The 24,911-nt window shown below is 41.9% G+C and overlaps 2 protein-coding genes and 1 long non-coding RNA gene across 10 annotated transcripts in view; 1 reads left to right on the top strand and 2 right to left on the bottom strand.

Annotated features, from left to right (window-relative positions):
• The window catches only part of LOC309713259 (uncharacterized protein), a 396,604-nt gene that overhangs the window by 183,017 nt on the left and 188,676 nt on the right, over nt 1-24,911 (bottom strand). The gene's annotated exons all lie outside the window — the stretch shown is intronic.
• The window catches only part of sdk2b (sidekick cell adhesion molecule 2b), a 284,764-nt gene that overhangs the window by 106,242 nt on the left and 153,611 nt on the right, over nt 1-24,911 (top strand). Inside the window, exon 1 of one of the 6 annotated variants that reach the window (XM_082544733.1) lies at nt 22,624-24,035. The exons of the other annotated variants lie outside the window; for them this stretch is intronic. The gene's annotated coding sequence lies outside the window, so the exon portion shown is untranslated. Of the gene's footprint in view, nt 1-22,623; nt 24,036-24,911 lie in introns of those variants that run through there. 6 annotated transcript variants of the gene reach the window in all.
• LOC309713264 lies at nt 1,292-23,954 on the bottom strand. The gene is made up of 3 exons (XR_014278539.1): nt 23,879-23,954; nt 21,580-21,642; nt 1,292-1,343 (listed from the first exon to the last, which is right to left on the bottom strand). It is a non-coding gene; the product is annotated as an uncharacterized lncRNA (long non-coding RNA).

Raw genomic sequence — 24,911 nt, 5'->3', positions numbered from 1 at the left:
TCCTAAAAAATCTTGGGGATCGTCAAGATGTTTTCTTGATAAATGTCAAACAATCCTTTTTTGGGGGGGTTGGTGAAACTCTCCTGTGAGGCCATGGATACCTCTTTCTCAATTTCTCATTAACACTGAACTTAACTGAGGGAAGGGAGGCCTGCAGTTCTTTATATAGTTTATATGTTTCACAGGAAACAGATAAGTATGTGGAAGTAAATAGTACGCTGCCAGTCTTTGAATGAAGACTTTAAAGTTAGAGATATAAACACTTGGTTAAGGGAAAGACCGCAGCTTTTCCCTTTACCCGAAAGACTGTGAACTAGCACTGGAAAATGCTGACAGTTTTCCACTGCCTAATCAAAGATTAAAAAAAATATCCCAGAGATGAAAGGGATACTTTTACAGTAAATGTAGTTTATATATGACAGTCATTTATGGCTTGTGTGTTTCCACCGGTGATACATTTGCAGCCAGTCAGCCCAAAATAAGCAACAGATAGTTGTAGAAGCCCATTTTATCCATTTCTTTCTCCTTATCTTTCTCCCTCTTCATCTTGTTTTGTTTCTCATTCTCAATATGACTATGATTGAAGGTTGGAATTGGATGTGATTTCACATGCTGAGTAAGAGATGTGACTACACATCATGACACTGTGACAAATGCTTCTGTACTGGAGCAGGGAAAACTGATGTTTGTTCTATTTAGCAAAGTACATCGCCACCATTATACGTGGAAACCTGTATGAGTACATGTGTGAATTTTAACGAGTCCTGTATGCTCTTGCAGAGTGCAAATGAGGATGTGTGTGTGTTGAAGTGTTTCTTAATGAGTGTCATTATGGATGAAAGTGTCAGGTTTAAGTGTAAGTTATTAGTGTGGGTTAGTGTGTGTGTAAATTCATAGCAGGTTGGTCTTAGAGTCTTCTTCCTTACACTTTTATTCATTTTTTGTATCATATATTTATATCTTTTCTGCATCTGTACACGTGTGACATGATTCTCTTCCTAAGCATGCATGTGTCTGGCTACGTACCTTGAAAGACTAAAAGCTCCTCTCACCTTCTGCTCAGCAGATATTCCCAGTGGAGCAACATGGCCATTTTTCACCTGACTCCCAACATATTATCTCATTTCCCGTGGTAAGGACGCCCCCTCTACCCACTGGCCGTGGTGCTCTGACCTCCAGACCTAACCCACAAAATTATTTTCCATCCACCTCCATCATTCCTTCCAGCTCTTTATCCGCCCTTTTTTTCCCTTCCGGAATCCGTCTGGGGCCAGCAGCTGATGGATGGTCCCTTAGGAGGGGTTGCGAGAAGGGTTAGGTCTGCTTTCTGGAACTTTTCAGAGCTACAGCAAAGATGGAGAGAGACAAATTGAATCAAGATTGGCAGAGATTAGGGCCATGAGAGAAATGAGGGTGAAAAAACATGTTGTGGGCAAAGGCACTGAAGAAAATACTAAAAATTGTCAGCCTGTGCAAACAGTCCCTTCCCAGTGTTACAGCTGTAGTCTCCACCTTTTCCGTTCTTTCCCTTGCCTACCACTACACTATTTTTCATCACCTGTACCTTACCTAGCCCCATTCTGCCTGTGTTGTCTGCTGTCAGTAAAATCAACTGGGGACTGCTGTGTATTCTGGTACATGTGATATGGTTGCTAGAGTACGCTCACTAAGTATTTGTTTGGGCTGTCAGGGTGTCTCCTGAGTGCCTGCTTGCTTTCTGTTGAATATTTATCATTTATTTAATGCTGCCCCCCCCATCCCCAGCCTTAGAGAGTTGGACTATGCTTCTAATACCCCCCACCTTCTTACTTCTTTATCTCACTCTTTTATTCCTGCCGATAAGTCTGTCGCTACCTTTGCTTTTTCATGTTTCTCAGTGGTACATGGAATGCAGTATTCACCCGTACAGGCATATTTTGTCACACTTCGCTTCTGTCACACGTTTGTACTTTACCATCTCGCCATTTTTGTAATAATCAATCATTGTTTCGTTATAACCATCGATGGTTATCCAAAGTTGTAGTTTTGTAACACCGGTAAAGGAAAAGCAGCTGGAATGAGAGAGGAGTTGTACCTGGATCCGAAAGACAAAAGAAAGACCTGGAAAGTGAAATTTCACAGATAAAATCGTCTCCTGTGTGTGTTTATTCTCTGCCTTTCATTTTGCTATTTATTCTCATCACTGACATTGGCCTAAAAGATAGAAGAAAGGGAATGGTGAACAGCAAAAACATGTCTTCCTTTAAGCTGCAATTCAATTGAAAAGAGTTTTATTTTACACAAGAACTGTGCTTCAGTAGCCTCCGTGTTCCTCGCTGGAAATGTCACCTGACAAAGAGTGTTATGGACAATAAAAAAGCATGAAAAGAGGGGAAGAGAAAGTTGGAAAGAGGGTGTAGATGAGACTCTAAAGAACTTGATAAAAGCAGTGAGAGATCACGTTTTCATGTTAGTGAACACGAATTTGCAAGTAGTGCATTTTGATTGGAAATATATTTAATGTCTGAAGCTTGTATTTTTTGTAGCAAATCCAGTGTCACCATGGCAAGTGACATATATGACAACGTATTTAAAAGTCATGCAAATCATCTGTGAAAAACTGATGGGTATGACTACAACTTGGATCTCTAGCATGAAAGATAATTTAATCCTCTACCATCCTCCAGCTTCCAATTTGAGGCTTTTTACTTTCCTTTTAATCAGTATGTACAATGCCCTCCATAATGTTTGGTACAAACATATAATTTGTTTCTACCAAACATTCAATTTGTGATTGAAGTGCAGAGTTTCAGCTTTCATTCAAGGGCTCTTACAAAAATTTAGCATAAGCTGTTTAAGATTTTTCTCTCTCTTTTTTTTTTTGACACTCCTTTGTTTGAATTCAGCCATACTGTAGAGTTTTTGAGTATTAACAGCCTGTTTAATGCCATGCCAAAGTGTCTCAATCAGATTAAATCCAGACTCTGGCTATTCGTAAACCGAGCACGATTAAGTTTCAGGGCACTAACCGATAGCCTGACATTATTCTTCAGGGTTTTCTGGTAGAGAACAGAATGCATGGTTTAATCAGTTACAACAGTCCAGACTACAACCTTCATGTAGTATGATGTTCTTGCCATGGAATGATGTGTTAGTTTTACACAAGATGTATTGAGATGCAAACCTTCCAAAAACTTCAACTTTTTGTGTCATCAGTCCAGAGAATATTTTTCCAAAAGGCTCAGTGATCATCAGGATGTTTCTTTTGGCAAATGTAAGAGGAGCCTTGGTATTCTTATTGGTCAGCAGTGGTTTTCTACTTGGAACCCTCCCATGGATGCCATTTTTGCCCAGTCTCTTTCTTATTGTTGAATCATGAAATCTGACCTTAAATTGGGGGAAGTGAGGTCTGCAGTTCTTTAAATGTTCTGGGGTCTTTTGTTACTTCCTGAATGAGTCATTGACACGTTCTTGGATTAATTTTGGTAGGCCAGGCACTCCTGGGAAGGTTCACCACAGTTCCAAGCTTTCTCCATTTGTGAATTATGCCTCTCACTGTGGTTCGCTGGAGTCCCAAAGCCTTAGAATGGGCTTTGTAACCCATTCCAGACTGATGTCAGTGAATTTATTTATTTATTTTTTCCTTCTGTGTTTTTTCAGATTATGTCATGATGTGTTGCTTTTGCAGTAATCAGGCCTGGGCGAGGCTAGTGAAACGAAATTGAGCTCTTCAAAGAAATTGCGGCTAATCACCAATCTAAGTAATTATTTAACAAGGGAGGCATTTTTCCCCACATAGGGTCAGGTTTAGGTTTAAATAGCAAAAAAATAAAATAAGAAATCATAATAATTTCACAGCACTGTATATGCATATAATTCTGAGATTATTTATTTTTATTATTTTACTGCAAAAACCAATAGTAGTTTTGCCTAGAAAGAAACACTGTTCCGTCATATTGGTACTGTTATAAAGACTCAGTCAGAGCTGTCTCAACAAAACAAAAAGACACCAGAGTGGTATTTTTTTTTATACGTAGAGAATGTAGCTTATTACTTCACATCATTTGCAGAGAGATACCTTGTAGCCAGCTATTTAAAAACTAATTGTAAATGACAGATAGATGGAAGAAACTGAAAAATTGTCCTAGTTTTAAAAAAAAAAAAAAAGCATATAAAAGCTCCTCCTTGAATCGCTACCTTATCGTGGTGGAGGGGTTTGTGTGTCCCAGGGATCCCAGGGGCTATGTTGTCTGGGGGCTTTTGCCCCCTGGTAGGGTCTCCCATGGCAAACCGGTCCTGGGTGAGGGACCAGACAAAGAGCGATTCAGAAGACCCCCATGAAAAGAATATCGAGGGAACAGTTTACCCTGCCCGGGATAGGGTTACCGGGGCCCCGCCCTGGAGCCAGGCCCGGGGAGGGTGCCCGAGGGCGAGCGTCTGGTGGCCGGGCCTTAGTCCATGGGGCCCGGCCGGGCACAGCCCGAAGAGGAGACATGGGCCCATCCTCCCGCAGGCCCACCACCCGCAGGAGGCGCCATAGGGGTCGGGTGCATTGTGAGCCGGGTGGCGGCCAGGAGCGGAGGCCCTGGCGGACCGACCCCCGGCTGCCAAGACTGGCAATAGGGACATGGAATGTCACCTCTCTGGTGGGGAAGGAGCCTGAGTTGGTGCGTGAGGTTGAGAGGTACCGGCTAGATATAGTTGGGCTCACCTCTACGCATTGTCTGGGCTCTGGAACCAGTCTCCTGGAGAGGGGCTGGACTCTGTCTCAGTCTGGAGTTGCCCCTGGTGAGAGGCGGCGGGCTGGGGTGGGTATTCTTATATCCCCTCGGCTTGCTGCCGGTACGTTGGGGTTTTTCCCGGTGGACGAGAGGGTTTGTTCCCTGCGCCTTAGGGTCGGGGAACGGGTCCTGACTGTCATCTGCGCTTATGCGCCGAGTGGCAGTTCGGAGTACCCAGCCTTCTTAGAGTCCCTGGGGGGGGTGCTGGAAGGTGCTCCACCTGGAGACTCTGTTGTCCTGCTGGGAGACTTCAATGCTCACGTGGGTAACGACAGCGAGACCTGGAGGGGCGTGATTGGGAGGAACGGCCTCCCTGATCTGAACCCGAGCGGTGCTTTGTTATTGGACTTCTGTGCTAATCACAGTTTGGCCATAACGAACACCCTGTTCGAACATAAGAGTGTCCATAAGTGCACGTGGCACCAGGATGCTCTAGGCCGTAGGTCGATGATCGATTTTGTAATCGTATCACCAGACCTGCGACCATATGTTCTGGACACTCGGGTAAAGAGAGGGGCTGAGCTGTCAACTGATCACCACCTGGTGGTGAGTTGGATCAGGTGGCGGGGGAGGACGCTGGACAGACCTGGTGCACCTAAACGCGTAGTGAGGGTGTGCTGGGAACGTCTAGCAGAGGCCCCAGTCCGCGAGATCTTCAACGCACACCTCCGGCAGAGCTTCAACAGCATTCCGAGGGAGACTGGGGACATTGAGTCCGAATGGACCATGTTCAGCGTCTCCATTGCCGAAGCTGCTGCATTGAGCTGCGGCCGCAAGGTGGTTGGTGCCTGCCGTGGTGGTAATCCCCGAACCAAATGGTGGACACCAGAGGTGAAGGGAGCCACCAGGCTGAAGAAGGAGGCCTATCGGGCTTGGTTAGCCTGTGGGACTCCGGAGGCAGCCGACAGGTATCGACAGGCCAAGCGGAATGCGGCTCGGGCAGTGGCTGAAGCAAAAACTCGGGTGTGGGAGGAGTTCGGAGAGGCCATGGAAAAAGACTTTCGGACTGCCTCGAAGAGATTCTGGCAAACCGTCAGGCGTCTCAGGAGGGGAAAGCGGTGCTCTACCTGCACTGTGTATAGTGCTGGCGGAGCGCTGTTGACGTCGACTGAGAAAATTGTCGGGCGGTGGAAGGAATACTTCGAGGACCTCCTTAATCCCACTGACACGTCTTCCGGGGAGGAAGCAGAGTCTGGGGATGAGGGGTGTGACCCACCGATTTCCGGGGGCGAGGTCACTGAGGCAGTTAAACAACTCCTTGGTGGCAGAGCCCCTGGTGTCGATGAGGTCCGCCCCGAGTTCCTGAAGGCTCTGGACGTTGTAGGGCTGTCTTGGTTGACACGTCTCTGCAATGTTGCGTGGAGATCAGGGGCAGTACCTGTGGACTGGCAGACCGGGGTGGTGGTCCCCATCTTCAAGAAGGGGGACCGGAGGGTGTGTTCCAACTACAGGGGGATCACACTCCTCAGCCTCCCCGGGAAAGTCTATGCCAGGGTGCTGGAGAGGAGGGTTCGTCCGCTAGTCGAACCTCGGATACAGGAGGAACAATGCGGTTTTCGTCCTGGTCGCGGAACACTGGACCAGCTCTTTGTCCTCTCGAGGATACTTGAGGGTGCATGGGAGTTTGCCCAACCAGTCTACATGTGTTTTGTGGACCTGGAGAAGGCATTCGACCGTGTCCCTCGGGGCGTCCTGTGGGAGGTGTTGCGCGAGTATGGGGTGTCTGGCCCATTGCTACGGGCCATTCAATCCCTATACAACCGTTGCAAGAGCTTGGTTCGCATTGCCGGCAATAAGTCGGACTCGTTCCTGGTGGGTGATGGGCTCCGCCAAGGCTGCCCTTTGTCTCCGGTTCTGTTCATAATTTTTATGGACAGGATTTCTAGGCGCAGCCAAGTGGCGGAGGGCTTTCGCTTTGGTGGCCTCAGAATCTCATCTCTGATTTTTGCGGATGATGTGGTTCTGTTGGCTTCATCGGGTGAGGGCCTCCAGCTCGCACTGGAGCGGTTCGCAGCCGAGTGTAACGCAGCGGGAATGAGGATCAGCACCTCCAAATCTGAGGCCATGGTTCTCAGCCGGAAAAGGGTGGAGTGCCCACTCCGGGTCGGGGATGAGTTCCTGCCCCAAGTGGAGGAGTTCAAGTATCTCGGGGTCTTGTTCGCGAGTGATGGGAGAAGGGAGCTGGAGATCGACAGACGGATTGGGGCTGCGGCTGCAGTAATGCGGACGCTGCACCGGTCAGTCGTGGTGAAGAGGGAGCTGAGTGTAAAAGCGAAGCTCTCAATTTACCGGTCGATCTACGTCCCTACCCTCACCTATGGCCACGAGCTGTGGGTAGTGACCGAAAGAACGAGATCGCGGATACAAGCGGCGGAAATGAGCTTCCTCCGAAGGGTGGCTGGCCTCTCCCTTAGAGATAGGGTGAGAGGTTCGGCCATCCGGGAGGGGCTTAGAGTAGAGCAGCTGCTGCTCCACATCGAAAGGAGCCAGCTGAGGTGGTTCGGGCATCTGGCAAGGATGCCCCCTGGGCGCCTCCTGGGCGAGGTGTTCCAGGCATGTCCCACCGGGAGGAGGCCCCGGGGCAGACCCAGGACACGCTGGAGAGATTATATCTCTCGGCTGGCCTGGGAACGCCTTGGTATTCCCCCGGACAAGCTGGAGGAGGTGGCTGGGGAGAGGGAGGTCTGGACCTCTTTGCTTAGGCTGCTACCCCCGCGACCCGACCTCGGATAAGCGGATGAAGATGGATGGATGGATGGATGGATAACATTTATAATTGTTTCAAGCAGTGCCTCTGAGGCAACTTAACTGTCTTGTCATTTTGTGAATTTATCGCTACCTTAACCTTCAGTGCAAAGCTGTCACATTCATTAGCAAGGAGTCCACACTTTAAATGAATTGTAAGCAGTTTGTCATATTCCCACAATTTTGTATCTATTTAGATGTTTCCAATTAGATATTTCATCTTAAAAAAGGCTCTTGAATAACATTGTATTTAAAACCTAATGTATAATCTGAAGTATGCAAGTATATGCAATTGTCAGCTTTAAATAACTGGTGGCATCTTACAGTCTGGAGTTTTCTATTAGGAAAATGTGTCAAACTTATCTGTAAGATGGGTTAGAAAAACACAATTACATATTCTTCTCAAACCGCTGAGTTTTATTCAGAAAACCACAGCATGGGTAGTATACACTCAAACACTGCCCCCTACTGAGTTTCAGCCCCCCACCAAGCAACCCACCCCCATCATCTGAAGTTCTTTGATTCCCTGCTCCCTCATCAGCTCTATTAGAAGTCAGGACGGTAGCGCTGTCCCCCATATTGAAGCCATTTCATCAGGAAATGGTATAATTCCCTCATCTGGATCCCATTACAGCCAGGCAGACTGCTATTCCTGTGATGTCTGTACAGTGTAATTAAGGGTTTTGTGTCTCACAGCCAGCCACAACTCAGCTTTCTTTCTCTCACTACATCCCAGTATTCGATTTCTTCTCTCCCCATTTAACCCCACTGCCAGAGATTGGCATGCATGCCCACCCACAAATGTATACATATGACCCCACACACATTCATCCATGTTAACATTCATTCACATGGACTACAGAGACAGTGCGGGTAAGCCGATGAGTGTTCTTCACAAAGTGTGTATCAGTTTCGTGTTCAAAAACGTGAACAATCGGCTGAGTCAATGGATCTGCTTCTCTTTGTTTTGAGTTAACATTTTTAATTCCTGAAAATGAGTAAATTGCAGCACAACTTCTTTTTGAGAATATGGATAATTATACACTATATTAACAGAAGTACTGGTCCACCTGCACATGACTCGTATAGGAGCTGCTCAGCAATGGAAATCAATAGCATGAAGCTCCCAGTACACAGTTCATATGCTGATATTACTTCCAGAGATTGTTTGAAACTTTGAAGTTATTGAGTCAGCAGGGCACTGGGAGCTCTTACAACAATATAGTCAGCCCATATATATCTTAAAATATGTCTTTTTAAGTATTTTAACTTAAAATTAAACATTTTCACCTACAACTCGTGTCTCTTTAATGACTTTACTTACACTGAGGTAAACCCATCTCTTTTGTAACTAAAAATGAAACAAAAACATGATTACAGTTAATGTAGTTGTTTACAACAGAGTACATTTATATTTAATCCCACATTGCCTATTCACCAAAGAATGATAAGAAGGAGCCAGTTAAAAACAGACGTCATGGAATCTCATTAAAATACTTCACTGGCTAGACCTCCTCCTCACCACTTCAGCTCTCAGAGCAGAATGAACTCGAGGTTCATTCTTAACGGACCAGATGGCATCATTCCTAAAACTTGTGCTCTTGAAGGGGGTCATTTTATGGACATGACACGTACTGCACTAAAGAGAGCTGCTTTCCAAGAGGCCAAACATGGACTAAAACATGGGGTATTTCAAATAACACAATGTACATAAAATATGTATATATGCATTCATAAACAGAGTATGTATACATTCTCTCACAGCTTGTGTGCACCATGATCTTGAAAACCTGAGTCTGTCATTGGAAAATCAATGTGCCTTGGTTTCTGATCCAATTAATTAGTAACTCGTGGATGGACCGATGGGTGTATGTCTTTGGGGTATGTGTGTAAGTGTGTATTCAACCTATCTATCTTTTTCTATTTATAGAAGGATAATTTGCATATTGTATGAGTATTTACCCTTGCCTTGTTGCCATGTCTCCACAATTACATGGCATTAAGCTGCTGTGTTTACTTTCAACAACATCAACCAGCTGTATTGCAATCCACTGAATACTAGACAGCTTGCGATGATGTCACTAATACCTCTCCAAGCTAGCAGCACTTAAACGACTCTGTGACAAACAATAGTTGTATAACCAGATTAGTCCAAAGCCCTATGTCCTGGAGGCCCACTTCTGGCACCTCCTCTGAGGATGAGTGTAATCCTTCAGGCCTTTATGCACCTGCCTAGTGACAACACAATGCAATGATATGCAATGAAACACTGTGCTGTGGTAGACAACACATAAAAAGAAACCCTGAGAATGCACAATGTCTTTCAAGGCACTGCAGAACCAAACAACACAAGAAAGCATGACATGCAATGCACTGTAACATATTACAGCCACGCACAATGCAGTGCATTCAATTTTTTTAAACAACATAATATAAATCCACGCAATGCTGTGAAATAAAAGACAATAGTACTGCAGAATAGCGAATTGACGCCCACCAAAAGTAATTTTTTCTCTCTCTCCCTACCTTAATGAAGTTTTATATAGGAATTAATTTATAATAAACACAGCACTTATTTGCCATAATCAGTACATACCTTCCATTCTTTAACATGGATATTTCAAGAAGGAAGAATTTCTTGTTTTTTATTAATGTCTGATGATTTCACGCTGCCATCCAGAAAAGTTTTAGCAACCACAAGCTCACCAAAGGAAACCATGCCTTCAAACTGTAGAATAGCTCATGTGCAGTTACAATACACACAGGAGAAAATGTCACCTTCTCACGATTAGTACAGTTCCTACAACATTATCAACAATCTGTACTGTTTCCTGAGAGAGCACCGTTTTAATTTATTTTTTAATCTATTTTATTTTTAGTTTTGAATGGAAGAATGTAGTACCAGTAAAAGTAACATAAGGTAACCGATATTCTGAAACTTAGAGGGCAAATAGATTTAGGTATAATCTCCATCACTTCCACAACATAAAAGCTCTATATCCTGCCTAAGGCATTCATCTTTGACAAGTATCAGCCTGCTTTCAGATTGGAGAGTCACTTAAAATAAATAAGCTGTTTTTACAAACTCGTAGTTCATGGAATTCATAGCTATGCGTATGACCTCGTCTTTAAAGGGTCACCGGTTAGATGTAACCTGTGCTTAAATACTAAGTGGAACCAAATGTAATTAGGTTTATACTAAGGTCAGAATATGTTGGTTTATGGTTGTCTGACTTATGACAACAATGAAAACTTTATGGGCATAGGGCAAGGGAAGGTCACTTTGCTGAAGAATGAATACTGTATGAATGACGAGTGTGCGTTTTACTGAATTCCTCTTCAGGTAACCTTACACATCACCAGCCCCGTCTACTCCTAGGACATATAAAAGCTAGTAAAATGTTACTCTGTTGTTAAAAATGTGCAGTATCTATGTAACATCTCCTTGCATCATCAGTTATTTTTAAGTTGGAGTGCAGTGAATGCAGTTAACCTTTAGGTATTCTGTACTTGGATCATTACAAAATCAAATAAATAAACAAATTACTTGAATATTTTAGATCACATTTAACGTGAATATCCGTCCTCTGAGCATTATTCAGTACTGTGCAAGACTCGAGCCACATCTCATTGTCTTTAAACTTAAAAGAAATATGTGCAGCAATTGATTGAAACATGTGGAAACATACACTGAAATACAGCATATACAAAAAAACAGAGCTGGTAGAATTTGTTGTATAATCATTAAGGTAATTTTGGGGATGACAATGTTTTTTCTTAAACACGCTTGAATTCTCTTAAGCAAATTTATTGTAATTTCTTTAAATAGTACCTCTTCAATGATGTTGAGGGCTCTGTGGAGGTCAGTACATGACTGACAATGTTCCACTGTGGGGGTTTCTTTCTATTTTTTTACTGCACTGTCAGTGTATTTGTGATAAATTAGGCCATTGCCAACCATACACTTTCTACATGGCACTGCATGGTGGCTCAAACTCTGACAGCACTTTTATGTGCTCATAATCCCATCAATTTTGACAATGTCCCCAATGTTACTGGCTGAAATGCAGCCCCAAACCACAACAGAGCCTCTTCTCTGTTTCACAAATGGCTTTAGACACTCACTGTGAAGCTCTCTTCTGATCTTCTCCGTACATATTGACATTGATGTAAACCAAAAATTTAAAATTTGGTTTCATCACACCACAATATTTGTTTATTACAGTTCTTTTATAATTTGGCACACCTCAGGGTTTTTTTTTTCCTTTTCTTACAAATGGCTTCTTGACAGCCAGCTTTCCACTGAGACCATTTCAGATGAAGCTTTGGCAAACAGCAGATGGATCAACTGAAGGGCCAGATGCATCTCTCAGGGCCTTTGTCAGGTCTTTGCTGAATGTTTTTTTTTTTCCTATTTCCTATGGACTGCACACAAGGCCATACATTGTGTGCATATATATCTCTTTGAGAAGGTTTTATCTGTTCAAAGATATGGCTAAATTAATGCAAACCAATTATATTTATTTTAACTTAATTTACTGATTGTCATTTTATTTTTGCATAGGTCTTTTCAAGATACTTCAAATGTTCAGTAGAGACAAGCCTTAATCCTGGAAAGACCAGGATCAAGCAGAGTCCATTTTCCACAGTTGTCTTGAATTTATCTCAGTGCTTATTCATGTCCATGCCCATAATTTTTCTCATCTCCAGTAATGTCATCCTGCTGAAATCCTTTCACTATCTCGCCTGCCAGTTTGTCCTGACCAGTGTTATGATAATGTAAAATTTCAAATCAATTCCACTGCTATCCAGGCTGGTCAGCGGCTGAAATTAATTTGTAATAGCCTCAAATACTAAAGTGTACACATACAGGACAGGTTACACGTGGCTAATGAGTTAAGAAGTTCAAATATTTTTTCTCCATTTGGAAAGACAGTAGGTAAACGAGGATTTTATCCCATGTAAAATACAATTAAGTTGATAATGAGGGAGTAATTGAAAGTTTCATACTCCTTTGAGCAAAATAAAATGCAGGATTTTAAAAAATCTTTGGCATATATATATGACATTTTTTGTCAAAGCAATATTTAATGTATGTTTTTGTCACCAGGTTTTAAACCTTAAGAAAACAGTCAGTTCAGTAAGTGTTTGGACGATAACAAAATTGTTATAAATTCTGTTTTTGTACGACAAAGAAATGGAACCAGTCGACATTGAAATGTGGACTTTTAGCTTTAATTAATTGTGTTTAGTCATTTGGGAATTACAGACAGCTTTTTCACATAGTCCCTCACTTTTCACAGGGTCAGAATTGGGCAAACAAACATATTCATAAGTCCAAGGATTATGTTTAACATTTGGATGCCAATTCTTTGCAGTCAATAACCGCCCAGAGTCTGGGACCCATGGGCATCCCAAAGCAGAGATTTAAATTCCTAATCTCTCGACCACACTTGTTAGTGAAGCTCACATTCATATTCTTTAGTTGCAAACAGATTAGGTCACAGAAAACATGAGCATGTTCAAAGAACATGCTGAGTTAGCATATTCATGCACACCACCTGCTGTCCTGATCAGTTTTGCATCAGTTGATTGTATCTGAGCAGAATGTTTAAGCTCTATGTACTTCAGAATTTCTCTTTCTGCTTCTATCATCAGTCACATCGTCATTAAATACTAGTGACCTAGTTCCACTGGAAGCCACGCATGGCTTTGCCATATACAGTAACTGTATTTAACATGTCTTACAAATGATGCGGCATGCTTTGGATCACAACCCCTTTCTTTCCTTTTCCATATGTGCTTTTCCTATCATTATTGTACAAGTAAGTCTTAAGGCATACTCACAAGAGCAACCCTGCAGAGTAACCCCAAGCCTATTTGACCCCCAAAGTCCAGTTCATTTGACAAGGCTGTGCTCAGGTACAGTTAAGTGCACCATATCCTGATCCACCTGAAGAGGTGGTCCTGGCATGATTCAGTTGGACTCAGTCAAGATACACAGGTAATGTGATTGGTAATCGCCCAGGCACGAAGCTCCTACACTTTCTCCGTGACAGCTGCCTGTGTGACAATCTAGTAAGTAAAAGAAAATAACAAATATGTGGAAAAACAGTGTCTCACCACTTTCCTAATTAATCCACAGGGCACATAAAAACCAGAAACTCATTGTGTTCTGGAAGAGTGCTTTTTAAGAGTTTTTGCGGGTGAAAGAGAGCGTATCTGAGAGAGGAGTTAAGATGCTGAGACAAAGTGCAGCAGAATTAGGCCCACAAGTATAACATGAGTGCCTGCCAGCAGGAGAGTGAATTCGTGGGACAGTAGTGCTCAGGTGCAGTAGAAGGCCTGCCTAGTGTGAATGCACCACTGGATTTATGTGTCCAAAGAATCCTGGTGGACTGTTGTTCTCTCTTAAATATTTTCTGACAAGTCTAACCTGGCCTTTCTTTGATTGTGTTTTAGATATGGATATTAGACTTTGATAATGACAAGCAAACCCTTTGAAAGCACTTTTGACTTTACTTTGACGTTCGTTAAAGGAAGAAAATCTGCCACTTTAGATTTCTCGTGTCATCATCCAGGCCTTTTGGTGTCATTGACCATTGACAATGCCTCTTTGGCGTGCATATTAAGAGCTCCTATGAACAGCTACTGAATCCAACACTAGAATCAATCTTTTAGCGCCTAAATTTGTCAGTACAGATAACGAGAAAATTGGGTGACGAGTGGCTGTGAAGCTGCTTATTGGTGATTTTTTACAGTTTTTACTTAGACTGAGTGAAAAAAGAAAAGAAAAAGTCTCTGTAAAAATAATAATGACATGACTCCTACATAATTTATTGAAATCAAGCTGAATGCAGTCACATCTTGATTTGATCATTTCAAATCCACATTCTGGTGGTGTACAGAGACAAAATGAATTGCCTCCTATGACTTACAGACCTACCCAAATATAGATTGGCAACCTGTCAAGGGTGTACGCAACTCTCCCCCCATGACAGCTGGGATAGGCTCCGCCCCCCTGCAATTCGAAAATTGATAAGCAGCCAGGAAAATGAACTGATGGATGAACTTATCAAGCTACCTTACACTCTAAGTACAGTATAGTCACTACATATTGCAAATGTTCAACCGAACCAGCCCTTTATCAGATTCCCGCTCACCTATTGCTGGAGAAACAATATCAGTCTACTGCTGAAACTGTTTTATAGATTGTTCAAAGCAGAGGTTGTCAGATTTAATTTGTAGGCTTTCAAGTTGTCAAAACTGTCAGTAGAACTTGCTGTGACATTGACACAGTCATTAGTGTTCTCTATCAGTGCAGGACTCCATTTATATCTTCCTGCTTATCTCAGGCCAGAATTTGAAAACTGCAACATTGCAGTCATTACTGATTGTGGTTGGGCACAGAGCATATCCCTGGCCTCATGTTCTACCAAAATGGCATATTAGAGTTTGGAAATCAATGAAAGTCTTGGAATATAGAGCACAGTGTGCACTGTGCCCCATTAATGTGCCCTGGCTAAGTTTGTCATCCTGCTACATGATTGCGGGAAATTTGGTGGTTAGAATTTTACCCTCTTTCTCCCCTCGTCCTCAATTTTTCTCACATATATGACTCCTTGCCAGAACCTACTAAAATTCTTAAGGAAACAGAGTGCACAAATACACCCTTTCTTTGGAACCCAAATATTTGAATGGCTTAAATATCCCCTGCTATCATGTACAAGCAGGAATTTAAAAAGCAGTTTTAAAAACTCTGCTTATCCTGGTCTTCACACTCCTTCAACTTTTTGCTTCTTTTCATTGTCAGCTTTTTCTTTTTGTAACCATGCCACCTCCTCCACTCGCTTTCAGAAGCATCCAAGTGATGCTGCAGTGGCTATCGGAGTCTTGAGGCACCTTTATACTGGTAATTACATTTAATGCATTTACAAAGCTGAAGGTAGTCTTTTTGCTTACACTGTACAATGTGAAAGATTCAGTCCCTGGCCTCTACTGCAACATGTCTTTATCTTATTTATCAGGGTTAATTAATGTATTTATTGAAAATGTTTCTAGCAATTTGTCCTTGACAAGTTAAAATAAACCCAAGCAAAGAACAGGAAGATTTTCATTATCAGTGTTGGTGAATAATAAGGTTGCTTAACTGTAAACATGAGTCAGTACAGATTTAAATCCACTCTCTGGTTGTTAAAACCCAACAGTTAATACTAGATTTAGTTTACAGGTGGAATGCGGTTTATTATAACATGGCAAGCATTCTCTGCTTTGAAGCTCCCTCATACACGTACGTATATCCAGAAATATAGTTAGTTATTCAATCGTTCCCATGAGGAGGACAGAATGGAGTTTGATATTTCAAACTTACAGGGATTTCAATTTCCCTTATCACTTTTAATTGACAGCTAAGCTTTCACCAAGCCCCCACAGTAAGGCATGAACTCTGATTTTGTGTCTTTTATCTGTTCCTCAAAAAATGTATACATAAAAGATTTTTTTTCCATCTCCATGTTAAATATTTTTGCCTGCTCTCCTTTAAGTTCTTTGTTACACATCTTCCACTAGCTAGACTAGAATTCCCACAAGCTATGACTTATAAAAGACCTTTAGTCAGGCTGTCAGTGTTCTGAGCCATGCCTGCCAGACAGCAGCCTTTGATTCAGAGTTTAACACTTGGGAATACCTACAATATGTGGATTTGTGTCTCTCATGGGACTCCCATTTCATTACTTCCTTCAGCCATCATATAGCGTCGAGTTTATTTCCTTCCCCCAGGCAGACTAAATCTGGTCCAGTGCCAGGCAGACTCACCATGGAACATTGCTATAAAATGAAGCCTAATCGTCCCAGCCTTTGTAAGTGGTTTTACCTTTAAGGAGCCATTTTGTACTGAACAGACCTGTTCAGGGACTATAGCCATGGCTGATAGCAGTTTTGCAGTGTCACCAAAAAGCAACAAAAGTCTGTACTGCGAGGGACACACCTCGTGCTTTTGAAGCCATATTTCTCACCCAGCATTGCCTTATAAAATATTAATTGCAAATACATATTTAATAATACAAATTTTCATGGAATGTATCATTTGACTCTTTTAAATTAGGTATACTACTGACATAGGTATACACACATACATACATATACCGTAATTACCGGACTACAAAGCGCACCCGAATATTAGCCGCACAAGCTAAAATCAGGGGAAAATCCTGTTTTGTACATACATTAGCCGCACCTGACTAAAAGCCGCAGGTGTTTCAATGTTGACTTATCATATGTAAGAGAATATGCACAAAGGGAATTGTCAGGAAAGAGATGGCTGTTTGGAGACACATCACTTTTATTAATATTTTGAAAAACAAGTTATGGGTACATATTTGCATAACTTTTTAGGTATACGTACAAGTATCGGTAATTACAAGTACGAAACATGTACTGTGCTTCATAAATGAGTAACAAATGTAGTACATAACAATAACCTACAGCACACCAGAAAAATAGATTCGGACCACCTTTTAGGCTCAGGTGCAGTGACACGGCTTTAACAAGAAGAAAAGTCAGTCATTCACCACCATCTTTCTCTTCTTCCTGCGCACTAAAACCACCAAAGTCCTCTCCTCCAGTGTCGGAAACGAACAGGCTCAGGATGGCTTCGTCATCCACTCTCCGCTTCTCTCCTTCGTTGTCACTTTCAAAACCAAAGAAATCCTCGTTGTCAGTGTCAGAGTCGAACACCCTCAGAAGGGCCGTGGCGGTGTCCTCCTCTCCATCGTGCAGCAGTCCAACCCTTCGAAATCCATTGGTGATCGTGGATGTTTTCACACTTTTCCACGCTATCAAAATCCACTGGTGGCGTTGGGCATAACTTGCTTTTCGCAAGTTTATCGCCGCTCATCATCCACGCCTCCTGCTGAACGCCTAGTGCTACTTTGAAGTTTGTTTTTCGCGCTACTTTGTACGGCACTACGTTGTCTGGCGGACGGACATGTGACAAACATACCACTCTTGAACCCCGATCCTTCCGCCAGGCAACGTAGTGCCGTACAACAGCGGAACAAACAAAACAAATCGTCTTACGATATGACAAAAATCATGGACAATCCATAGAAAAGCCGCACCTGACTAAAAGCCGCAGGGTTCAAAGCTTGTGCAAAAAGTAGCGATTTATAGCCCGACAATTACGGTATACATGCTTATTTACTGCTAGTGCCCCGTCGTTTCACCTTGGCGTTGTGGGCTTAATGAAGTCTGTTAGGAGCCACCCTATGTGTTTCACCTGAATGCCAGTGTTAATTACACCTTTAATGGACTTGCTGTTCCTGTGGTTTTGTCTCTCATGGCAACCTTCACAACATTAATTGAAACTCCCCCACCTTCACGAGAGGAAACGCCTCAATTAACCTCTCCCAGTGGCTATAACTGGTCAATTACTTCACCCCATTCCCCCACCCCTCCCCCTGTGCTGCAGGTCAACAAACACAGTCACAGTTTGCATGGCGTGTCATCTAAAGGCCATACTACTGAAGCCATGTCTTTAATCTAACACTGTAGAGTTGTAGACCGCTGTGTATATTTGTTTGTTTTTTTGCATTTTTCTTATGCCGTCACGTGTATGTTTATTCCTGCAGGGGTGTGTTTCAATTTGAGCAAATGAGACTCTATTCATCTGGATAGCTGAATAGAGTTGTGCCCTTATTAAAGCAGTTTTCATTTCCTATACAGTATGACACTGATCCCGATTGGCATTCTGACATTGAGTGCCAGTCGATTTCAATTCCCTTTGCATCTCTCCCTCTCTTTCCCCCTGTACCCACTTATGCAGCAAAGTTTGATTTGCCTCCAGTTTCTCATATTGAATGAAACCAATTGTCCTTCAGAGGGAGACTAAGGGAGAGACAGAGACGAGAGAAAAGAAAGACAAGAGAGAAGAAAGAAAATTAGAGAGAGGCTAAACAGTAGAAGAGGAGAATCAGACAAGCAGGGTAGATATGGGTCAGTCTTCCGTCCCATTAATCTGTTAGACCTACAGAAAGCAGAGAGGAAAAAAAGATAATGAAGAACAGAAGCCATGTGAGTGATGTCAGCTGTTCCCTTACAGTTATCTCTTTCTTGTCTTTCTTTCTGTGTCAGTCTCCTTTTTTGTCATCTGTTCTTTATTCTTTAGTAGGCCAGGTTTCACAATGAGCTCACCCGAAACTCTGGCTGATTATGACCCACACCCACTTTCACACCTTGGCTCATGTGATTAGGTAGAGGATCATCATGGGGTCCTTTGTCCCTCTTTGGGGGGAAACTCCCACTGGGTTTAAATCTGGGCCTCTCCACCATTTGACCCTTAGAACTGAAGAAGCTTCTTGGATGAGAGGTGAAACGTCTTCAAGCAACTCAAAGAAGTCCAGACGCTTTTCTTTCCAAGCTCCTTAGACTTGTTATCAGTGGAGAGTTGCTACATTCGGCCCTCGTGGCTGCACAGGCAGGATAAACACACACACACAAACATGAAGATACAAGGATCCACATAAAATAGGGGGAAAAAACGTATGCACACAAGCTGGCTGGTTGCCGGACATGGTGTCCTGCCAGAGTCAGGAACATGGGGGGGGAGAAAAAAGCCACCTTATCTAAAGCTGCTCCACTGATAACTCCCAACACCTGCAAATAGTTGGTCTGGTGAGATAATGATGAGTGGGAAACTGTGTGGGTAAAGGCAGCATGTTCTCACTCTCATCTTGTCATAACGATGCTTACGATTTTCCACCATGCAGAGTTTTAAGCAGTTCCTCGACAAAATATGTATGCTGAATGACACCACAGACTTGATGTGCTCGCTCTCATCACTCTTGCAAGATGCACAACTGTGGCAAATAAGAAAATGGTTGAGAAGCTTGTTGCAGATGGGAGAAATTCGCCTTGTAAAATGTGAAATGAAAATGGAAAAATAGCCATCCCAGACAGGACTGAAACACAGTCCACCCCACCTGCTTCACTGTTCAAACTTTTGCTGGTGCTTATCTTTCCTTAAGTAGGAAAATCATATTTTGACGGATGATACTGAACAACACAATATGGTGCTAAAGTGGTAGTAATGTCATTAGAAGGGGGTCCTGACGAAGATTAGATTAGAAAGACAAAACTGAATATCGTAATCCTCTACTTACAAACGGCCTCTAATGTGCATTAGCTAATTCCCTTGATGACACCTTCTTGGTATTTTGATGCGTGACATTTCAAAAAGTTTGACGTTGAGCTTGTAAACATATAGAAAATAGCAAAAGTATTCCTTAGAGAGCATAATCTGTTAATCAGTGTTGCTACCATTAAAACCTACAAATTATATTTTCATTTGTCCTCAGATGATCTCTGTCATTGTAGGATGTTGCCAGCATACAAGGAGTTGAATCTGATATAAGCTTGGTTGCTTCCTGATAGTGCAAGGAGAGAAAGAGAGCTATCAGGGAGAGTTATTTGAGCATGCTGCCTTGGCAGTGTATGTGGGCTGGCTATCTGGAGGACATCTCAGTGATCTATGAAGGGAACAGTTCGACCTGGGAAAGACAATTTTCAGCCATTTTCAACAATGCAGAGCTTCAAGACAAATGTGGTGCAGTGTGACATTCTGTAAAGGAGTTAGATGAACGTTTTTTTGGGGATCTGTAGAGATCAGTGATTACCTAGATAATTTGTGACACCTTCTGATTCACTGAGAGAGGTGGTGGTGGGGGGGGGGACAATAAGGCAGGTACAGGGAGAAAATACTTCACAAAGAGACGGAGAGAAATGCAGCAGGAACAACGAATTGCTGTCGGTTTTCTTTTTAGATTACCACCTCCGTGTTTTCAAATCAGGGAAAGCAGCATTCAAAACTTAACTTGAAATTTCCTTACTTGGGTACTTGGTGATTGTTATTCACAGTATGAGGTTCCAAGGTATTGAGGTAGGGGTGGGTGATATAAACGATATACGATAGAAACGATATAAATTTGCCCAACAATAGAGATTTTGACTATACCGCTCTATCGCGATAGCGCATGTTAATGATGGATGTCATCAAACTGCGCCTGTTTTGGTCGAAAGCATCGCAGTGGCTGCAACAATTATTATCTGCAAATTATGCCGAGAGTCATAGCAAAGAGATGAAGCACTTTTGAAATATGGGAAAAGCCAAAAACTGCGCTTCCTCCACTTCCGTAACATTGATTCATTAATGTTGAATCCTCTCGCAGCTGCTCTATGTTGCAGTATATTAATGACTAACCTCGTATTGTGGATGAATGATCTCAGTTGTTCTCCTGACTGAAGTTTGGCCCGTGTATAGCATCCTGCTATGCGATTGCATTTGTCCCTGACCACCAGAAACCCTCACGTTAACTTTTATCGAGTGGAAAAAAAGTTGGCGTTCATCCTCCAGCTTCACTGTGCTAATGTTATGCTAACATAGTTGTGTTGCTAGCAATCACGTAGCACAACATTATATACCAGGTAGTCCAACTTCAGTAACCCTGCAAACGCCACTGCTGTTTAGTTTTCTGTCTTCATTATTTTGGAAGTGGTAGCAGAGCTGTACGTTTTAATTAGTTTTAAAAAAATCTCTCAGTCAGAACATGGTATGTCATGTTTAGGTGGAAACTAGGGTCAAAAATGTTTCAACCCAGTTTGTTTTGCAGATTCTGTACAGCAGCTTTAGTATAGGGAGAACACAAATTCCAGATTGTGTGAGTAAAATCAGTTTTTTTTCTCTTTGTCAGTTTAACAGTTTCTGTTGTGCCTGTCACTGTTCCCTGTCTGTTTTCTTACATGGTTCTTCCTGACCTTGTACTTTCTCCTCACATTCCCTTCTTTCCTCTCTCCCTCTTTGGACTGACAATCATACACAAATAGATTCAATTAGATGAAAAATTACATTAATATGAAAAAAAATACTATTAAGATCACTAACAAAAAGTCCTCTCTCAGTGTACTTTCAACCAAAAGGCAAATAACCAAATCACATGAACATCTAATAAAAGATATAAATATTGAAACACTGATCCAACATTATTCTTGATTGACGGATCATTTGATTTTACACTTTTACCTGAATGTGGCTCCTTTTTTTGAAAAAAACTTCCTTATATCCATTATGAACCTGGCTGTCGCTCTGTGTACACACACACACACACACACACACACACACACACACACACACACACACACACACACACACAGTTATAAGGTTACCATTTCAAACAGGACAGTGGTAACAACAGCAGGTTACGGACAATTTTAAGTTTTAGATTTTAAATAGGCTGTATACATTTCAATGGGAGCAACAGGACAGTCAGATGTTGCTGATTTTACTACAGAGCAGGACGAATTGTAGGGTAGCAAACATCGACAGAAAGGTTTTCAACGCTGCAGGTTACCTGGGTGTAATGTTTTTCAGCTAAAAAGAAACATGGTCTGACTCCTCCCTAACTATATAAAGAGTAACTAGGGTTGCCACGATTAGTCGACTATCAAAATCGTCGACGACTAATTTAATAGTCGATGCGTCATTTGAAGCTTTATAAGATCCCAAAAGACGCAGGAATAAGTAGTAGGATTTAAGAGTGTAATAACGGACTGAAACAGAAGATGGCAGCACTGGATGTACAAGGATGCCAGCTGCCGTTAAAACCTGAAGAAGAAGAAGCTGTGTCCCAGAATTCATAGCACGGCCCTGCTCAATTTCCAACAATGGCAGCAGCTAGTTAGTTTTAAGATTATTCTTATTATTCTTTCTGGGTCACAAGATAAACGTTTAACATGTTTTTAGGCGAGAATGTAGCTGTGTAAACCTCAAATATCTGCTCAGTTTATCAAGACACCACATATTTTCAAAAGCGCCGTTTTCGGAGACGTCTGTTACCCACTAGCTCAATAGCGAGCCGGGTTCAAGGCTCACTAGAGCCGCTGAGAACACCGGACTCCCGTCAAATCGTCTTCAAACCTACCGCTATCCTGCTACTCAGGATAAGCATGTAATATAAGTCACTTAGATAACTTAAAAATGTTATTGTTTGGCTTTTTTCAATATTTTATTTGTTCCTGTGTAAATCGGTTTGGCTGAGATTATAGTTTTTACACAGCTGAATAAACGTCAAGCAGACAACTGATTATCAGAAGTGTGAGATGCTCGAGAATATACTCCGGTGTCCCGTTATATTTTAGATAGCAAGGAGCAGACGGCTGAGTTTATTAAACTCCACCGAAACAATCTGCAAATTTCATTAAAATTTAATAAACCATCATCTTGTCTTTATTTTTAGTTAGCACTAGAGATGGCACGATACCACTTTTTTATGTCCGATACCGATACCGATATCATAAATTTGGATATCTGCCGATACCGATATGAATCCGATATAGTGTTTTTTAATCAACAAAACTGTTTTTTAAATATCTTGCTGCATTTTGTATAAGTTCATACTCAAGTTTAAAACAACAACTACACTAAAGCTATTCTGTTATACCTGTATGCAAAAAAAAATATTTCATAGTTCAGCAATACTGATCAATCTAATAAACTTAAACCTACACCATCCTCCCTATTCTGGTATTTTAAAGAGTACTTAGCATAAATATTAAGCAACCTAACTAATAGGGTTCCAACTCCCAGCAACAACAAAAATAAATAAATAAAAAATAGGGAACCACCCCCCACCCTCCACCTCATGATGCTTAATCGACGTAATCAACCTTAATTTGATGCAGTGTGAAAAAAAATACACAGAAATCAATTATTTTTCAAGAAATATTAAATAGATTCAACATCTTTCTTCAACAAAATTGCAGACTGCACAGATGGTACCTTCCCAAAGGAAAAAGTACTATAGCTTACTAGGGTATATTAGACTTAACAGTTACTATATACAATAATGGACTTCTATACATTTTACATCAGATTAAAACTTTGGGTGTAAGATTCAGATAAATATTAAATAATTAAAAGCTAGACATTTTAAATGAGAATAAGAAAGAAAAGTATGTCTTTGTGCCCTCTTTTCCCTGTTAATGCCCTATCGGCCCCCCTGGCTAAACTTTGCTAGATCCGCCCCTGCACAGTTACCAGCCGTCAGCTACGTAGAAAAAGATCCTCGAGTAGAAAGTAATAATAAATAAATTCTAACAACAGCTGATCAAGCTTAAACGTGCTGCTGTTGTTCAGCCGCTGGTTTCCTCTGTCTGGTGCAAAGTGGGCCAAAAGCAAACAAGAGACACGGACTCGCGACAGAAAAGCCGATCAGCTGATCATTAAGCAGTTTCATGATTGAAGTAGCAGCCGGAGAGCGAGAGGCAGTCGCTTGTTAAGCTTAACGCAGGAATGCTTTACAAACATTCAGAGATGGACTTACACACTTGCTTTACTTCTCTCGGGGATAACTTTGTCGGAGATGAAATGCGGGGTTGCTAAGCGAAGCTCCACATGCTATCCAGACCACCGACAGGTCCCGCATGCCACAGCCGCTCTATCACGTGATGCATACTGCTCCGACGTGCTAATGTTCTGAGGTGAGTTACAGCGTGTTGCAAGTTTTGTGAGGTGCTTTCGTGATATTTAATGGATCGGATTACATTTATTATTTTTCTCCGATATCCGATCCAGTAATTTAGGTCAGTATCGGACCGATACCGATACATAATATCAGATCGGTCCATCTCTAGTTAGCACATACCTTAAACACTTCAAGCTGTAAGCTAATGATAATTATATAAGAGCAGATGCATGCTGGTGCATTAAGCTGTACGTTGTACGTCCAATGGATGCATGATCTGATTAGTCGACTAATCGCAAAAATAATCGGTGACTAGTCGACTATCAAAATAATCGTTTGTGGCAGCCCTATACATAAGGCACACTCTGGATTTTTGAGAAAATTAACGGATTTTAGTTGTGCCTTATAGTGTGGAAAATACGTTATACAGAAGAAAAGAATATATCGCGATATATATCGTTACCGCACATGCGTCAAATTATATCGCGATATGAATTTTAGGCCATATCGCCCAGCCCTATATTGAGGTTTGTACATGATAGGCTGTTTTAGACTTTGTTGGCCTAGATCACAGTGGGTGGCTTTTGGAATATCAATATCTTCCAGTACAACCAGAGACAGCTCTGCTGTCTTTAATTGAATGACAGAAACGAAACACTTAAGATTACTTGTGCTGTCACAGCATTCCTAAAATAAGGACATACAAGTTATATGTGTATACAGTCATGAAAAAAAAGGATTTTGCACAGAGTCCTATGAAAACTATGTACACCCCATGACCACCTTTAGTAGCAGTACCTTGAAGTAATCATTTTCTGTATAACATAATCGGCCTCTCAAATCGTTATGGGGGAATTTTGGTTTGCTAGCAGTCATTCATGCACAGATTTCT

The sequence above is a fragment of the Aulonocara stuartgranti genome (genome assembly GCF_965226115.1).
Source record: "Aulonocara stuartgranti genome assembly, chromosome: 8".
Taxonomy (NCBI): domain Eukaryota; kingdom Metazoa; phylum Chordata; class Actinopteri; order Cichliformes; family Cichlidae; genus Aulonocara; species Aulonocara stuartgranti.
The sequence above is the reverse complement of the archived record's forward strand: the minus strand, read 5'-3'. Positions and strand labels throughout refer to the sequence as shown.